The sequence below is a fragment of the Neophocaena asiaeorientalis genome, unplaced genomic scaffold (genome assembly GCF_003031525.2).
Source record: "Neophocaena asiaeorientalis asiaeorientalis breed wild unplaced genomic scaffold, Neophocaena_asiaeorientalis_V1.1 scaffold113, whole genome shotgun sequence".
NCBI classification, from domain to species: domain Eukaryota; kingdom Metazoa; phylum Chordata; class Mammalia; order Artiodactyla; family Phocoenidae; genus Neophocaena; species Neophocaena asiaeorientalis.
This window is the reverse complement of record NW_020172316.1, coordinates 6445161-6463246: the sequence shown is the minus strand read 5'-3', so window position 1 is coordinate 6463246 and position 18086 is coordinate 6445161. Positions and strand designations below refer to the sequence as shown.

The 18086-nt window shown below is 39.9% G+C and overlaps 1 protein-coding gene across 2 annotated transcripts in view; it reads right to left on the bottom strand.

The window, feature by feature from the left end:
- Positions 1-18037, bottom strand: part of SESTD1 (SEC14 and spectrin domain containing 1) — a 137388-nt gene extending 119351 nt beyond the window's left edge. Inside the window, exons 1-2 of one of the 2 annotated variants that reach the window (XM_024766567.1) lie at positions 17982-17999; positions 17434-17493 (exon numbers count right to left, since the gene is read on the bottom strand). The gene's annotated coding sequence lies outside the window, so the exon portion shown is untranslated. Of the gene's footprint in view, positions 1-17433; positions 17494-17981 lie in introns of both variants that reach the window. The other variant, XM_024766576.1, reaches the window with a different exon arrangement.
- Between the last annotated feature and the right edge of the window lie 49 nt (positions 18038-18086).

Here is an 18086-nt window from a genome sequence, read left to right as displayed (position 1 = left end):
GGATGCAAAGCAGGTTCAATATTCAAAAATCAATGTAATCCACCATATTACCAGGATAAAGGAGAAAAATCCCATAATCATATCAATTGTTGCAGAAAACACAACTGGCAAAATTCAACACCCATACATGATAAAAATTTTTAAAAACTCTTAAAAAAACTATGGAAAGAGGGGAACACACTCAACTTGATAAAGAGCCTGTACAAAATAAACCTTACAGCTAACATACTTATGGTGAAAGACTGAATGCTCTTCCCTATGATAAGGAACAAAGCAAGTATATCTACTCTCACCAATCTTATTCAATATAGCACTGAAAGTTCTAATCAGTGCAATAAGACAAGAAAAAGAAATAAAGGGCATACAGATCAAAAAGGAAGAAATAAGACTGCTCCTCTCTGCAGATGACATCTAGGTAGGAAGACCCAAGGAATCTATAGAAAATTCCTAGAACTAATCAATGAATTCAGCAAGGTTGCGGGATACAAGATTAACACAAAAACCAACTGCATTTCTATATACTAGCAATAACGTGTGAACACTGAAAAAAACCACCATTTATAATCACCCAAAAAAACAGAATACTAAGGTATAAATCTAACAAAACATGTATAATACTTCCATGCTGAAAACACAAAATGCTGATGAGAGAAATCAAAGGAGATCTATAAAACAGGGAGAAACATACCAGTTCATGGATTGGAAGACTCAATATATCAATTCTCAAGACATCAATTCTCCCCAAATTGATACTGAGTTTCATGCAATTTCTAACAAAATCCCTCCCATCAAGATTCTTTGTAGATATAGAGAAGATTATTCTAAAATTTATATAGAAAGGCAAAGGAACTAGAATAGCTAAAATAATTTTCAGAAAGAATAAAACAGGAGGAATCAGTCTTACCAGATTTCAAGATTTATTATCTACCTATAGCAATCAAGACAGTGACATTGGCAGAGGGATAAACACACAGCTCAATGGAACAGAACACAGAACCTGGATATACAACACAAGTATGCCCAACTGTTTTTTGACAAAGGTTCAAAAACAATTCAATGAAGAAAGACAAATGGTGCTGGAGCAACTGGATATGCATAGACAAAAATAATAAACCTTGATCACACCTTATACAAAAATTAACTCAAAATGGGTCATGGACTTAAATGTAAATAGAAAACTGTAAAACTTTTATTTAAAAAAAAGTTTTCTAAAACTTTAGGAGTCAATTTTCAGGATCTAGAGCTAGGCTAGACTTGATACCAAAAGCACAATCCATAAAAGGAAAAAGTGAAAATTTAAGTCATCAAAATTAAGAACTTTTGCTCTGTGAAAGACCATGTTAAGAGAATGAAAAGAAACCACAGAGTGGGAAAAAATATTTGCAAACCACCTAACTGACAAAGAACTAGTATCTAAAATATATGAAAGAATACTTGAAATTCAACACTAAAACAACAAAAACAACAAACAATCCAAAGAGAAAATGAGCAAAAACCATGAATAGACATTTCACCAAAGAGGACCTACAGATGACGAATAGGCACATGTAAAGATGCTGAATATTGTTAGCCACCAGGTAAACACAAATTAAAACCACAGTGAAACATCACTATGTACCTGTGAGAATGGCTAAAATTAAAAGTTAAAAAGCAAATGCTGACAAGGATGCAAAAAAAACTAGATTATTCACTGCATTAGTCTGCTAGGGCTGCCATAATAAAATACCACAGACTGGGTGGCTTAAAGAACAGAAATTTGTTTTCTCACAGTTCTGGAGGCTAGAAGTTCAAAATCAAGGTGTCAGCTTGTTTGGTTTCTTTTGAGACCACTTTCCTTGGTTTGCAGATGGCTGACTTCTCACTGCATTCTCACATGGTCTTTCCGCTTGAGTGTGCATATCCCTCAAGGATGTGTGTCCAAATTTCTTTCTTATAAGGACATCAGTCAAACTGGATTAGGACCCACGGTAAAGCCCTCTTAATCACCTCCTTAAAGGCCCTATCTCCAAATACAGTCACACTGTGACATGTTTGGGGAGTTAGGGTTTCAACATATGAATTGCGGGGGGGACAATATTCAGCCCATAATACACATGCACTAATGTAAAAGAGTACTGCCGCTCTGGAAAACATTTTGGCAATTTCTTTTAAAAAGTAAACAAGCAACTATCATACGACCCAGCAATTACACTCCTGATCATTTTTCCCAGAAAAATGAAGACTCATGTTCACAAAAAAACCTACAGACAAATGTTTACAGCAGCTTTAGTCATAACAGCCAATAACTAGAAACAACCCAGATGTCCTTCAATGGATGAATGTGTAAATAAACTGTGGTACATCCATACTATGGACTACTACTCAGCAATTTAAAAAGAACAAACTACTTAAATATGGAATAACTTAAATAAATATCCAGAGAATTATGCTGAATGAAAAAAATCAATCCTAAAAGGTTATATACTGTAGATTCCATTTATATAGCACTTTTGAAATGATAAAATTATAGAAATGGAGAATGGATTAATGGTTTCCAGGCATTAAGGAGAAAGGGGGTAGGTGGGAAGGAAGTAGGTGTGGCTACAAAAGGGAACTCTTTATGTCTTGCTACAGATGGGTGGGAAACTTCACTGAAACCTTTTTCCACTTTCTAATATCTGAATGTGTTCCAAAATAAATTAAATAACAACGATCAAACGGGGCGGATGGGGAGATATTAGTTACCACATGTGGAATGATTAAGGAAGGCAAGGCTCTGTGCTAATCCAGACTTATCCTGGCTCCAACGCTGTGCTTTACTTCGCCAAGCTGCGCTCAATTCTTAAATGTCACCCAAATTTAACAGCCACAGTGTCTAGCATGATCCTGCACAAAAGATGTAAATTATAAAATTACCTCTCCTCTTCTACCAACATTCTTATTTCCTTAGTATCTGATCTCATTCAAGAATTAATGAGAAAAGCAATAATTGTCTGCTTAAATGATTCACACTAACATATAAGTAACTGATAGGTTTAAATATCGTCACAATGTACAAAAGCAGGTTAACTCAAATGGCATTTTAACAAAAATTGTATGTTTAAGATAGAATTAAACTGTAGTCCAAGTGTTGTCATCTGTTTAATTCAGATGCCCTAAAACATCACTCCCCATCCTGATCTTGGAGTTCTTAGGTATTTTGGAAGTAAATTAGATACAAATCCTAAATTCAAAGTAACAGTAATAGCTTCCATCTCACCACAACTCAAGATGCATGTCTGGTTAGCTGCCTGTCCTACAGGGAGGAAATATTTGTAATAGAGCTTTTAATTGTCTGTGAATAAAGATAATCCAAGACCGGTGAAACTTGTAAAAATCCATGTTTGTTTTCTCAGCTGCCTCTACGCATCCCTTTCTCCTGCCTTCTAAGTTTTCTACCACTCCCAGTGCATACTTCATACCTCCTGCTTTCAGGAGGCCATTATCTTCCAGTTTCTCCAAAGCAGTAAAGGACTTAAGCAAGGGCTGAATTCAGTCTTTCAACAGACTTATTTGTAGTTTAAGGTAGCCAGGAGAAATGTTCCCCTTTTGGTTGACCTGGATTGACTGAAAGCCTAAGGGCTTCGTTTGTTTTTATTTTGCTTAGTCCAGTAGGAAAGCTGCCTTAGTACTGATACCACGCCTGGGGGGATTGGGTCAAAAGAGTTAATAGGTCACTTGAGCTCTCCTTTGCCCAGTTCACTCTATTAACCTTAATTATTCAGAAGCCAAGAATCTCAAATTCCAAGGATTCAGATTCCATTTTCAGGGTGTCTACTACTCCCTTCTGGTTTGATATCCCTTTCCTTCTTTCGGAATGGTGGTCATTTTCTCAGAATGGTGGTCATTTTCTCCTGCCCTTCAACTCCTAGCAATCTGTTCTCATGCCCCAGGGTTCTTGCAGCCCCCAGTGTGTGAGAGGTAAAGAAATTATGAATGTCTGGAGTGGGTAGGCTGGGCTCATGGACTCCCAAACATGAAACTCAAACTAAGGAAAAGAGCAAGGACCATCACCCCACTACCACCCACTTCCAGCTAATGTAAAGTAAGACTTAACACTTTTGTTTTTTACAGTGTAGTTGTGGAGGATGAGGAGGGGTACTTTAATGATAACAACAACTGAACAATACATGATATCAGAAAAAACTACCAGCTGGCAATGACTGTACATACTGGGGAACGGATGGAGAAAGAAACACTTCTAAAACTGGATGTTAAAGTTAATTACATGTTGTGACCTGCTTTTACTTTCTGCCTAATCATTACACAACATAATAAACATGCATCTCATAAACGATGTGTCAGATTAACTTTCAGTTTTATTTTAATGCAACCTCAGCCTTTTCTTCCAACCTCCACCCCTGCAGCTTCGCTCATTGCTGGCTGCAAATGTAAGATGGAGATTCCTTCTAAAACAATTACCAAGACACCATGCTGCCACACTGGAAGAGAGGCCAGCAGTTGGGTGTCCCACTTCACAGACTGTCCATCTTGCAACAACTGTACTTCTAGTCTTTCCTATGCCTAATCTAGTTACTGTAATTACTTCCCCCAAACAACAATTTTTTTTATCACTTCCCAGCCTATGAAGCACAAGTTGTTTCACAACCAGCAGCATCAAAATCTAAACTCTTAAATGGCTCAATGAAAAGACGGTCAAATGAATTCAAAATATGAGATATGCATCAATGGATTGGCAAAGATCAAATAATTTGGTAAAAGGGACATAGAAACACAGATGTTGTCATATATCCCTGGTGGATATACAAAATGGTTCAACCTCTATGGAGGGAAATTTGGCAATATCTATCAAAATTACAAACGCAAGTACCCATTTGCAGGAATTTATCTTATACTATACTTGCCTGTCCCACCACTGTGTTGAAATAATAAGTTATTCATTGCAGTATTATTTTAAGGACAAAAAAAATTAATAATGATAATAGCAAACACTTATCTAGCACTTAGTATAGTGCCAAACACTGTTCTAAGCACTTCACACATACGCTCATTTAATCTTCTGAACAATCCCATGAGGCAGGTGCTATTAACATCCATATTGTACAGATGGAGAAACTAAGAGGCCAAATAAAATTAGCCCAAGACCACATAGCTAGTGTGAGCCAAGATTTGGGCTCCAGAGCCTACTATCTTAACTATTACGATGTACTAAATCATCTAAATATATATCAATAGGAGAATAGTTGACTAAAATATATGATACACCCGTCTAAAGGAACATCACATTTTTAAAAAGGAAAGCTCGTTAAATTGCCTCTCCCACTTTGAGGGTAGGTTAAACTTAGTGACTCACCTCTAAAAATAAAGTATGGAAAGGGAAAAACAGCAATTTTACAGTGGAGAAACCTGGCAAAACACCACCTTAACCAAGATATCTAAGTTAAACATCAGCAGTGATGTCTTGTAAATATCAGGTAGTACTCCCTTGCTGAGACATTGAGAAAGACAACTCAACTTTGTGCAGTATTTCCAAAAATCCATAGCCCCATTCTAATCATGAGGAAAACATCAGACAAACCCAAGTTGAGAGACAGTCTATAGACTGGTACTCCTGAAAACTGTCAAGGTCATTAAAAACCTTGAGAAACTGTCAAAGGAGACTATGGAGAAATGACAACTAAATGTAATTATGGTATTTTGGATGGGATCATGGAACAGAAAAAGAACATTAATGGAAAAACTGGTTCTATCCAAATAAACTCTGGAGTTTAGTTAACACTAACGTACCAATGTTGATTTCTTAGTTTTGACAAATGTACCACAATAAGATGATAATATTAAATAAAGGGAAATGAAACTGGGTGAGGTGTATATGGAAACTTTGCAACTTTTCTGTAAATCTAAAATTATTCCAAAGCAAAGTTTATTTAAGAAAAAAAAAAAGAAAGAAGGAAGAAAGCTCTTTGTGCACTGATATGAAAAAAATCTCCACGAAGTGAAAGATGTAAGGTAAAGTGAAAGACATAAGGTAAAGAATAAAGGACTTCTCTGGTGGCACAGTGGTTAAGAATCCACCTGCCAATGCAGGGGACATGGGTTCGAGCCCTGGTCCGGGAAGATCCCACATGCCGCGGAGCAACTAAGCCTAGGCGCCACAGCTACTAAGCCTACGCTCTACAGCCCACGAGCCACAACTACTGAAGCCCGCGCGCCTAGAGCCCGTGCTCCACAACAAGAGAAGCCACCGCAATGAGAAGCCTGCACACCGCAACGAAGAGTAGCCCCGGCTTGCTGCAACTAGAGAAAGCCCGCATGCAGCAACAAAGACCCAACACAGCCAAAAATAAATTAATTAATTTAAAAAAAAAAGAAGAAAGTGTATATAGTATGGAAGAAGCAGTATGTGCATAGGTACAGAAATATCATTTGTGTAAAATGGTTGGGAAAGCACATACGTATACAAAAATTATTTCTGGAAGGATACATAAGAATCTGATAACACTGGTTGACTTTGTAGAGAGAACTCTGTAGCTGAGGAACAGAAATAAAAGACTTTTGATTGTGTCCTCTTGCACTTTTTAAATTTTAAAACATGAGTATATTACCTACTCAATTAACTTTTAAAATTAAAAGTATGGGGCTTCCCTGATGGCACAGTGGTTGAGAGTCCGCCTGCCAATGCAGGGGACACGGGTTTGTGCCCCAGTCCGGGAAGATCCCACGTGCCGCGGAGCGGCTGGGCCCGTGAACCATGGCCGCTGGGCCTGCGCGTCCAGAGCCTGTGCTCTGCAATGGGAGAGGCCACAAACAATGAGAGGCTCGCGTACCGCAAAAAAAAAAAAAAAAATTAAAAGTATGACAAGGACCTGAACTCAGGCAAAGCCCTGGAAATAACATAGGGGAATAATTAGAGAGAATTTTAGGAGATTAAAAAATCTAATCTCCTCCACCTACCAGTTACCCACACCCCCTTCCTCACTTTTCCCATCAACCTCATTTCTCCTTATGCAGTACGAACATTTTATTCTAGCCAAACCAATCTGACTCCCGACCCCAACAAATCAGCTTGTTCCCCAATTCCTTATCCCTCCCAACAAAACCTAGCTCTTAAATTAAAAGCCACCCATCTATCGAGCTATTCAGCATCCTATAGTCTGTCTGTAACAGAGACGGCAAATACAGACACGTCATCACTACTCCTACATCCATGACAACAACACTGCTCAATGATCACAGGAGCCTTTCCCACTAAATCTACACACTGCCTCCAACTACTTCTTAACGCGGTCCTCCATGCAGCCATCATTATCAACCAAAGCTGGCCCATGAAATAAAACGTATTCGCCATACTACTCTACTATATTGATCTGTTTGCCTTGATATGTTCCTTCATGAATTTCATATATATTCATTTACATATACCCCTATTTTGTTCTGAAAAGGATTAATGAGACTTATAAGAATACATGAACTATAAAAAGTTAATAGGTCTAAAATATTAGCAGAAGAATAAAGAAAACACCAAAAATGATGCCACGAAAAAAGCTGAAAAAATGTACAGCATAAAACCTATATGCCTACTCTGGGGTAGGCTACAAATCTGGCTCTGGCTTTCTAACAGCCATCACAAAAAGAAAAACCCAGTCCACAGCCCAGGAGATAAACAGAAAAGTACTCGGAAGAGGAACTATTCTTGGTACTTAGGCCAAACAGTAATTTTTACAAAGCAAAGAGAACACTATAGAAAGAACAAGACATACAAGATACACAACTACCAGTTTTCAAAGAGTTGGGATGTTTCTGATAGTATCCATCAGGAGAACCTACAGTGTCTCACCAAAGTCCAATGCAGCAAAACTAATCTTACAAGGAGCAGACACAAGTTTTAGAACTCTCTGTGTCCCTTCACTTGGTCTCCTCCTTCATTGCCTCCCTAACTAAATATAAACTCTTTGAAGACTAGAACCATGTTGTGTAACTCTTATAAAGCTCACAGTGTTCTGTATCCTGCAAAATAGCAAGCATTCAGTATCAGTGAGAATTTACCGAGAGCAATTCAAGCCTATTCTGAAAAAATTCTCTAAACATAGGAATTCTCACTCATACTAAATAGGATAAAAATGATACTGAAGCCTCAAGAGATAATCTCTAAACCTTCTATACTATTACTGAATTGCAATTTAATTTATGATGTCTCAACAGCATTTTTTGTTTTGCATATCCCTGGCACAATGCTTGCAGAAATGCCAAATCAGTATCACTAAATCTGATCAAATAAAATGGCAATCCCTATAAAATGAAAGACAATATTACTATCTTTCAAGAATGTAAGCAATAGCTCTTTACAAACCAGCTGACAAAGGCAGTTTCATTTTTTAAATGACTCTGCAAGTCCTGTAGCAGACAATGAATTATAATGCAGATATTCTCTACTCCTTTCCAAGAAACTGTAGTTTCTGTAAATGCCAAACTGCCAGAGAACTATACTTCCCAGCTCTTCCATACACACGTCCATTCATAAATACATACATACACACCACTATCAAACACTGATGTAAAGCTTATCTTTCCCTTTACAACCACTCCCTACCCCCTCTTCTTTACCTGGTCAAACTGGAAATGAATGAAGCCTAATAAATTTAGGTAAAGCGATTATGAGCAACACAAGTATTTAAAAACTTAAATTAGGGCTTCCCTGGTGGCGCAGTGGTTGGGAGTCCACCTGCTGATGCGGGGGGCGCGGGTTCGTGCCCTGGTCCGGGAGGATCCCGCGTGCCGCGGAGCGGCTGGGCCCGTGAACCACGGCCGCTGGGCCTGTGCGTCCGGAGCCTGTGCTACGCGGCGGGAGGGGCCGCGGCAGTGGCAGTCCCGTATGCCGCAAAAAAACACCTTAAATTACTACTCTTAAGCAGAGGCATTAGGACACATTAACAATCTCTGTATTTTATTAATGGAAATCGTTAATAAATAAAAAGTCTCATCCTACATTGGTTTAACTTTTTTAATACACTTAGTATTTCAGTTTGCAGAATGCTCCTCATTTGGTATTCCCTGTATGCAGGGGAACACCCTACCGTCCCGGGAGGGGATAGCTGTAATGAGTGAAAGAACATGGACAGGACTGCGGGGTCCACCAAATGGACCTCAGAAAATCTAATTCCTGTGCCTTTGTTTCTTCAACCATAAAATTGAGAAATGACAATCATCTCTATCTGATAAATTATTGAGAGGATAAAATGAGGTAAGATTTGTAAACTGCCTAGTAAATTGCATGTAAAATAGATCCTCAACAAGTGTCAGTTCTCTTGCTCTTTTCTTATAGGTAAGGAAACAGAAAGAGCTTAGCAGGTGACTGGTCCAAGGTCAATGCCTAATCAGTGTAATACGTATGCTAAAACTCTAACTTAAGGACTCTTGCCACTACATCACACAGCCTTAAAATAACAGCACCCAATACCTCATGTTCATCACTGTTGGGCACACATTACATGAAAAGAAAAAAAACCCTAACAATTTGTACACCTATTAGATGCCAAGCACTATATTAACTTCTTTCCTCATGACTACCTACAAAGTAGGTGTATTTATCCCATTTTACTGAGAAATTAATTCATCCAAAGTCACAAGGCTAATAAGTGATAATGCAAAATTAATCCAGGTCTGTTTACTACTTTCCCCTGCTATCCTGCCTCAAAAGCATACAAGTATTTAAAAATAACTGTCTATCAAAATTAAATTCCAAATGGCCTGGAAATTTTTTTTTTTTTTTTTTTTTTTTTGCGGTACGCGGGCCTCTCACTGTTGTGGCCTCTCCCGTTGCGGAGCACAGGCTCCGGACGCGCAGGCTCAGGAGCCATCGCTCACGGGCCTAGCCACTCCGAGGCATGTGGGATCTTCCCAGACCAGGGCACGAACCCGTGTCCCCTGCATCGGCAGGCGGACTCTCAACCACTGCGCCACCAGGGAAGCCCGGCCTGGAAATTTTTATAGATCCTTCCAATTTATTAGTGGAAACTGTCCCTAGGGTCACCATCCTTTCTCCTTAAATTTGTTCTTGTTAGGCTAAAACAATTTACAGTAACCTCAGTGATAAATTTACATTTGTATAGCATATTACAGATTAGTATTATAAATTTTTTCATTCTTATTAGATGCAACAACAGAAGTTTTTCACATATTAGCTCACATCTCCTTTAATACTTTCAAGATTTCTGTGATGTAGAGATTATTACCATTTTACAGATAAGGAAACAGAAGTTTGAAAAAGGTAAGTAACTTGCTTAGGTTATACAATTAGTAAGAGCAGGGCTCTACCTCGATATCTCTAAGAGAAAAGCGCATATACTCTTGCATCCATCGATTCATTTAATCATTTGCGTTTGTCAATTTACTCATCAGAGCTGGGGGAAGGGATGTGTGTGGCGGAAGAACTTGTTTACCAAAAATGTAACAGAAAATAAAGGCCAAACCTTGATAAAACAATAAAAACAGGAAAAATCAGAAAGGTTGTTCCAGATCTCTTCACTCCCTGCAAGGTTGCCAGGTGACTGCCAATAAATATTTACAGGGCAGTTTCAACTATTCCAGAGCACAGAGGAAAAAATGAGAATTTCCCAATTCATTCTTAGAGGCTAGCTTAATCTTGACACCAAACACTCAAGAATAGTAAACTAAAAGTGAGACATAAATATTATGTTTATCCTTTGTGATTATAGAGGCAAATATCTTAATAGATTTAAGTGAAAAACAAAGAAATATGTGTAGTATGATCTCTTTTGTATAAGAAAAATCACTGAATACACATGTATGTACTAAGTATGGCATACAGGTGTATTCAGTGTGTATTTGTACATATACACATAAACGCAAAGATACAGGTTTGGAAATATAAACTCCAAACTGTTAACAAGGTTACCTGGGACAGAATTGGTGTTTAGGGTGAAAGAAGGGAAGGGGACAAATAGTGAAGTCAGATTTTTTTACTTTTACTCTATATATTCCTGTGTTATTTGTATTTTTATGATTAACATGTATATTTGACAATTAAAATACACAAATGAAAAGTATGGCCTAATAGCCATTTGATGTATCTCCTCTACTTGTTATAGTGAAAACTAATTCTTTTATTCACTCATTGGGCATTCATTTATCTAACAAACACTTAGGGTACAATCCTACATGTGGGCACTGAGCTAAGTAAGCACTTGTGCCAGCCACCAGGTACTTAGAGCCTGTTTTTAATCCCAGGATGGAACATGTATTTCCTTCCATAAGACAGTGTTGTTTTAAGTCAAGTTCTAATTTTTATCATTTATTATTTTTTAGGTCATATGCCAGGGATAAGAAATATTTTCTTATTTGCCTTTATTCTAAGAAAGAGTACTGGATATTTTTTATTGAATTTTTTTTTTGCAATTAAAAAAATGCATTTGTATTCATTCATTCAACAAAGGTTAGAGTACCTCTTATGACATATTTGAGCACAATGGCAGACAGTGGATATGCAAAGATGAATTAATAACATGTGGCCTCTACCTACCCTCTAGGGAGCTGAGAATTTCACAAACCTGCTATGTCTGATACAGAGTAAGTAGCACATAAAAACTGAAATATATACCTTAGTAATCCTGCACTTCAATGTGAATCTGGCAAATGCCCTGTTCAAAAATAAAAGTTAATTTGTGTAACCCAGAAATAATGTTTATGAAAACTGTGAAGTTATTCAATTACTCTAAGGTTAAAGGGTATAAATTAGTGGGAAAATAGCGAACATGGAAGCTCCAGGGGAACAGACAGTGCGATGGCTCAGTAAACAGTGGGTTCTAGGACTAGCTATGCCAGTAAAAAGCTGTTACTAGGTTTGTTACCCAAAGAAAATATGGAAATCATATCTACCTTATTAGGACAGGAGAAATCAAAGAATTTATTCGAAAAACTATAACAAAACCTGGAAAACATGAGGCAGTGTGGCCACAACACCTGCTTTTTGTTGTTGTTTGGTCTCATTTATTTTATTTTCCCCCTACTCTGTCAATGATTAGCCAAGCAAATCTGCAAACACAATTTAACTTCTGTATGCCTCATAAAGTGGCAAGAATGCAGGAAGCAGAATCAGAAGACCTGAGTTTACATTCAGACCCTGACTCTTATTAACTCCATAAGGTTAAAAACTGAGCAAATTACTTAACCTCTTTGAACCTTAGCTTCCTAGCATTAAAATAGAGATAACTATTTTACAGTGTTATTTCAAAGACTAGATGAGAAAATACGTGTGAAAACATAAACTTAGAAACTACGAATTTGGTTCAAGATGGCAGAGTAGAAGGACATGCTCTCACTCCCTCTTGCAAGAGCACTGGAATCACAACTAACTGCTGAAAATCATCGACAGGAAGACACTGGAACTCACCAAAAAAGATGCCCCATATCCAAAGACAAAGGAGAAGCCGTAATGAGATGGTAGGAGGGGCGCTATCACAATAAAATAAAATCCCATAACTGCTGGATGGGTGACTCACAGACTGGAGAACACTTATACCACAGAAGTCTACCCACTGGAGTGAAGGTTCTGAGCCCCACATCAGGCTTCCCAACCTGGGGATCTGGAAATGGGAGGAAGAATTCCTAGAGAATCAGACTTGAAGGCTAGTGGGATTTGATTGCAGGACTTCGACAGGACTGGGGGAAACAGACTCCACTCTTGGAGGGCACACACAAAGTAGTGTGTGCATCAGGACCCAGGGGAAGAAGCAGTGACCCCAAGGAAGACTGAACCAGACCTACCTGTTAATGTTGAAGGGTCTCCTGCAGAGGTGGGGGGTGGCTGTGGGTCACTGTGGGGACAAGGACACTGGCAGCAGAAGTTCTGGGAACTACTCCTTGGCGTGAGCCCTCCCACAGTCTACCATTAGCCCTGCCAAAGAGCCCAGGTAGGCTCCAGTGTTGGGTCACCTCAGGCCAAACAACCAACAGGAGGGAACCCAACCCCACCCATCAGCAGACAAGCAGATTAAAGTTTTACTGAGCTCTGCACACCAGAGCAACACCCAGCTCTACGCACCACCAGTCCCTCTCATCAAGAAACTTGCACAAGTCTCTTAGATAGCCTCATCCACCAGGAAACTTGCATAAGCCTCTTAGATATCCTCATCCACCAGAGGGCAGACAGCAGAAACAAAAACAACTACAATCCTGCAGCCTAAATCCTGCAGCCTGTGAAACAAAAACCACATTCACAGAAAAATAGACAAGATGAAAAGGCAGAGGGTCCATATATGACAAACCCACAGCAAACATCATTCTCAATGGTGAAAAACTGAAAGCATTTCCTCTAAGATCAGGAACAAGACAAGGATTTCCCCTCTCACTTTTTTTTTTTTTTTTTTGCAGTACGTGGGCCTCTTACTATTGTGGCCTCTCCCGTTGTGGAGCACAGGCTCTAGATGCGCAGGTTCAGCGGCCATGGCTTACAGGCCCAGCCACTCCATTGCATGTGGGATCTTCCCGGACCGGGGCACAAACCCGTGTCCCCTGCATCGGCAGGCGGACTCTCAACCACTGTGCCACCAGGGAAGTCCCTCACCACTATTATTCAACATAGTTTTGGAAGTCCTAGCCAGGGCAATCAGAGAAGAAAAACAAATAAAAGGAATACAAATTGGAAAAGAAGAAGTAAAACTATCACTGTTTGCAGATGATGTGATACTACACATAGAGAATCCTCAGAGGCCACCAGAGTCAATCCCTACCAAATTACCAATGGCATTTTTTACAGAACTAGAATGAAAAATCTTAAAACTTGTATAGAGACACAAAAGACCCTGAATAGCCAAAGCGGTCTTGAGGGAACAAAACGGATCTGGAGGAACCAGACTCCTTGACTTCAGATTATACTACAAAGCTACAGTAATCATGACAATACGGTACTGGCACAAAAACAGAAATATAGATCAATGGAACAGGATAGAAAGCCCAGAGATAAACCCACGCACCTATGGTCCACGAATCTATGACAAAGGAGGCAAGAATATACAAAGGAGAAAAGACAGTCTCTTCAATAAGTGGTGCTGGGGCTTCCCTGGTGGTGCAGTGGTTGAGGGTCTGCCTGCCATTGCAGGGGACACGGGTTCGAGCCCTGGTCTGGGAGGATCCCACATGCCGCGGAGCAACTGGGCCCGTGAGCCACAACTACTGAGCCTGCACGTCTGGAGCCTGTTCTCCGCAACAGGAGAGGCCGCAATAATGAGAGGCCCGCGCACCGCAATGAGGAGTGGTCCCCACTTGCCGCAACTGGAGAAGGCCCTCGCGCAGAAACGAGGACCCAACACAGACATAAATAAATAAATAAAACTTTAAAAAAAAAAAAAATATAAGTGGTGCTGGGGAAACTGGACAGCTACATGTAAAAGAATGAAATTAGAACACTCCCTAACACCATACACCAAAATAAACTCAAAATGGATTAGAGACCTAAATCTAAGACCAAACACTATAAAACTCCTAGAGGAAAACATACGAAGAACACTCTTTGACATAAATCACAGCAAGATCTTTTTTGATCCACCTCCTAGAATAATGGAAATAAAAACAAAAGTAAACAAATGGGACCTAATGAAATTTCAAAGCTTTTGCACAGCAAAGGAAACTACAAACAAGACGAAAAGACAACCCTCAGAATGGGAGAAAATATTTGCAAACGAATCAATGGACAAAGGATTAATCTCCAAAATATATAAACAGTTTATGCAGCTCAAAATTTAAAAAACCCAATCCAAAATTGGGTAGAAGACCTAAATAGACATTTCTCCAAAGAAGACATACAGATGGCCAAGAGGCACATGAAAAGCTGCTCAACATCACTAATTATTAGCGAAATGTAAATCAAAACTACAATGAGGTATCACCTCACATCAGTTAGAATGGGCATCATCAGAAAATCTACAAACAACAAATGCTGGAGAGGGTGTGGAGAAAAGAAAACCCTCTTGCGCTGTTGGTGGGAATGGAAATTGATACAGCCACTATGGAGAACAGTATGGAGGTTCCTTAGAAAGCTAAAAATAAAATGACCATATGACCCAGCAACCCCACTACTGGGCATATACCCAGAGAAAACCGTAATTCAAAAAGACGCATGCACCCCAATGTTCACTGAAGCACTATTTACAATAGCCAGGTCATTAAAAAAAAAGAAAGAAAGAAACTACTATAAATTAAACAGACATTTTTCCAAACAAGATATATAAATCGCCAATAAGAACATAAAGATGCTCAACATCATTAGCCATTCGGAAAATGCAAATGAAAACCACAAGATACCACCTCACACCCACTAGAATGGCTATCATCAAAAAGACAACTTTGACATGTGTTGGAGAAAATGCAACCCTCATACTTTGATGGTGGGAATGTAAAATGATGCAGCAGCTATGGAAAATAGTTTGGCAGTTCCTCAAACAGTTACAGTTACCTTGTGATCCAGCAATTCCATAGCTAATTATATACCCAAGGAAACTGAAAACGCATGTCCGCACAAAAACTTGTAAATGAGTGGTCATAGCATTATTACTCATACTAGCCAAAAAAGTGGAAACAACTGAAACGTCCATCAACTGATGAATGGATAAACAAAATATGGCGTATCTATACAGTAGAATATTATTCAGCCATAAGAAGGAAGTATCTTGATACACGCATAATATGCATGAAACCTGAAAACATTACGCTCAGTGAAAGACACAAAAGGCCACAAATTGTGTGATTCCATTCATATGAAATGTCCACAATAGGCAAATCCATAGAGACAGAAAGTAGACTGGTGGCTGCCAAGTGCGATGAAGGGGAATGGGAGTGGCAGCTAATGGGTACGAGGGTTTCCCTTCAGGATGTTCAAAACGTTCCTTGAATTAGTGATGAGGTTTGCACTACCTTGTGAATACACTAAAACCACTAAATTGTACATGTTAAAAAAGTAAATTCTACAGTATATGAGTTATATTTTAATAAAAGAAAACTATTCTAGAAATTTAAGTTTCTGCTGCTTTATTTATTTTTGACCATGCTGGGTCTTCGTTGCTGCGCGCTGGCTTTCTCTAGTTGCGGCGAGCAGGGGCGGCTCTTCATTGCGGTGCGCGGGCTCCTCATCGTGGTGGCTTCTCTTGTTGCCGACCATGGGCTCCAGGTGCTCAGGCTCCAGTAGTTGTGGCATGCGAGCTCAGTAGTTGCGGCTTGCAGGCTCTAGAGCGCAGGCTCAGTAGTTTTTGGCACACGGGCTTAGTTGCTCCACGGCATGTGGGATCTTCCCAGACCAGGGCTCGCACCCGTGTCCCCTGCATTGGCAGGCAGATTCTTAACCACTACACCACCAGGGAAGTCCCTCTGCTACTTTTTAATAGTTAATATCCTACTTTTTTCAGGAGGCTGTTCCTGCTGCTTGTAACAGCTATGAAAGCTCTTTGAAGTTAGATGTTACACAGATGAATGGTATTTTTAGTAAAGTGAAACTACTAATTATGCCAGAGAAACTTTCTGCAGATCAGATTAATTTGGTATTATTGTATTTCTTCAAAAGAAAAGTCCTTATTAATATCGTTTATTTTTAGGGAGTAGAGAGAGGTTCAAGGAGTCTTTATAGAGTACATTAAAAAAAAGGCTATAGTATTTTGTTTTTAAATTAGTGGACATTTAGTTTTCAGACATGCCCATCAATCAACTAAAACACAAGTAGATGGAACTTTGCAACCTCTACCTCTTTCCATGTTCTGCATTCTGCTGTCAGATTCTAGGTCCATCACCAGCTCCTTCCAATTATTATTCACAGGAGTTAAAATGCTTGGTAAACTTTTAAGTGCAATCAATTCATTCCCTAATGCTAGGGAATTTACAGAGTAGGCCCAATTTTTAAGGTTAAATTTAGTCTAGATTGTTTGAATAAATATACAACAAAATGATTTCCTTGAATTTGGAATACAAAAACAATCTATAGAGTTGTGTAATGCTTTCTAAGTCCTTTGGGAATTTTTTCCTGAATTTGGTCATGGGGTAAAGACAGTCAGTCACTAACTTTTGTCCACACAAAGTATTATGTATAAAAGCTTCCTGGTTCTAGAACAAAGAAGTACTTTATTGCTCAAAGCAGAAGGCAGATATTTTCCTTCCATTTAGTATTGTTATACTAAAATAGCATACCAATGAAAACCAGCTAGGTAACAGCATGACCCCAGGTATGTAAACAAAGATAAACTGTTCTTTATTTTGTATTCTTCCTTGGGAGGAAGAAAAAGTTTCTCACATCTAAACAAATAAGGTTCATCAAGCCAGAGTAAAAACTACGGGTTACTACTTCCCAATATGGGGGTATTTTGAGTAGTGATCTTAATATGAGGGTCTGCCAACCTATGCTAGTATGCATGGTGGGTATACTTGGCACAGACAAAATGCGAAGAAAGAGGCGACCTGTCAAACAGCTGTATCGAGTTACTCCCTCAACGGCGCTTCCAACTTCTTGGGTGATGTCTGTGTAAGAGAGAAAGATGTCAAAGCACCAAGAAGAGAACCACGGCGGCAGTCGCAGCAGCAACCAGGACCAAACGGTGCATCCCAGGGTGAAATGCCACAGGAACCCTCAAGAGCCGGCCAGACTGCGGTTCCTTTCCAATATGAGTCTACCTCACATACAAAAATAAATACACAGCCAGATAACCCTGCCAACCCGCTCTCCCTTCCCGTTGTGACTCCTCCAAAGGCTGGAGGGAGGTTAACAGCCCGCAGGCCCGGGAGAAGCCAAGCCCCACACCCCGAGGGAGGCGTCCAGGAGCCTCGGTGCAGCCCGGGGGCCTCGGGCGGGCGTCCCCCACCCGCCGGCCAGGGCTGGTCACCGGCCACACAAAGGAGCAAGCCGCGGGCGCTGGACACGGGGGCTCGCCCGGGAGCCGGGCGCCACATCTGGTCCCCGCACGCCGGGTTGACAAGACCCGCCGTTAAATAAGGACTAACGCCCGTACCTGTTGCACGATTCGGGTCCCTTTCACCCAGAAATGAACAAGGGCGCTCAGGAGGGGAGACGCGCGGGCCGCCCGGGCTTTGCGGGCCGCGACCGCACCCGGCAG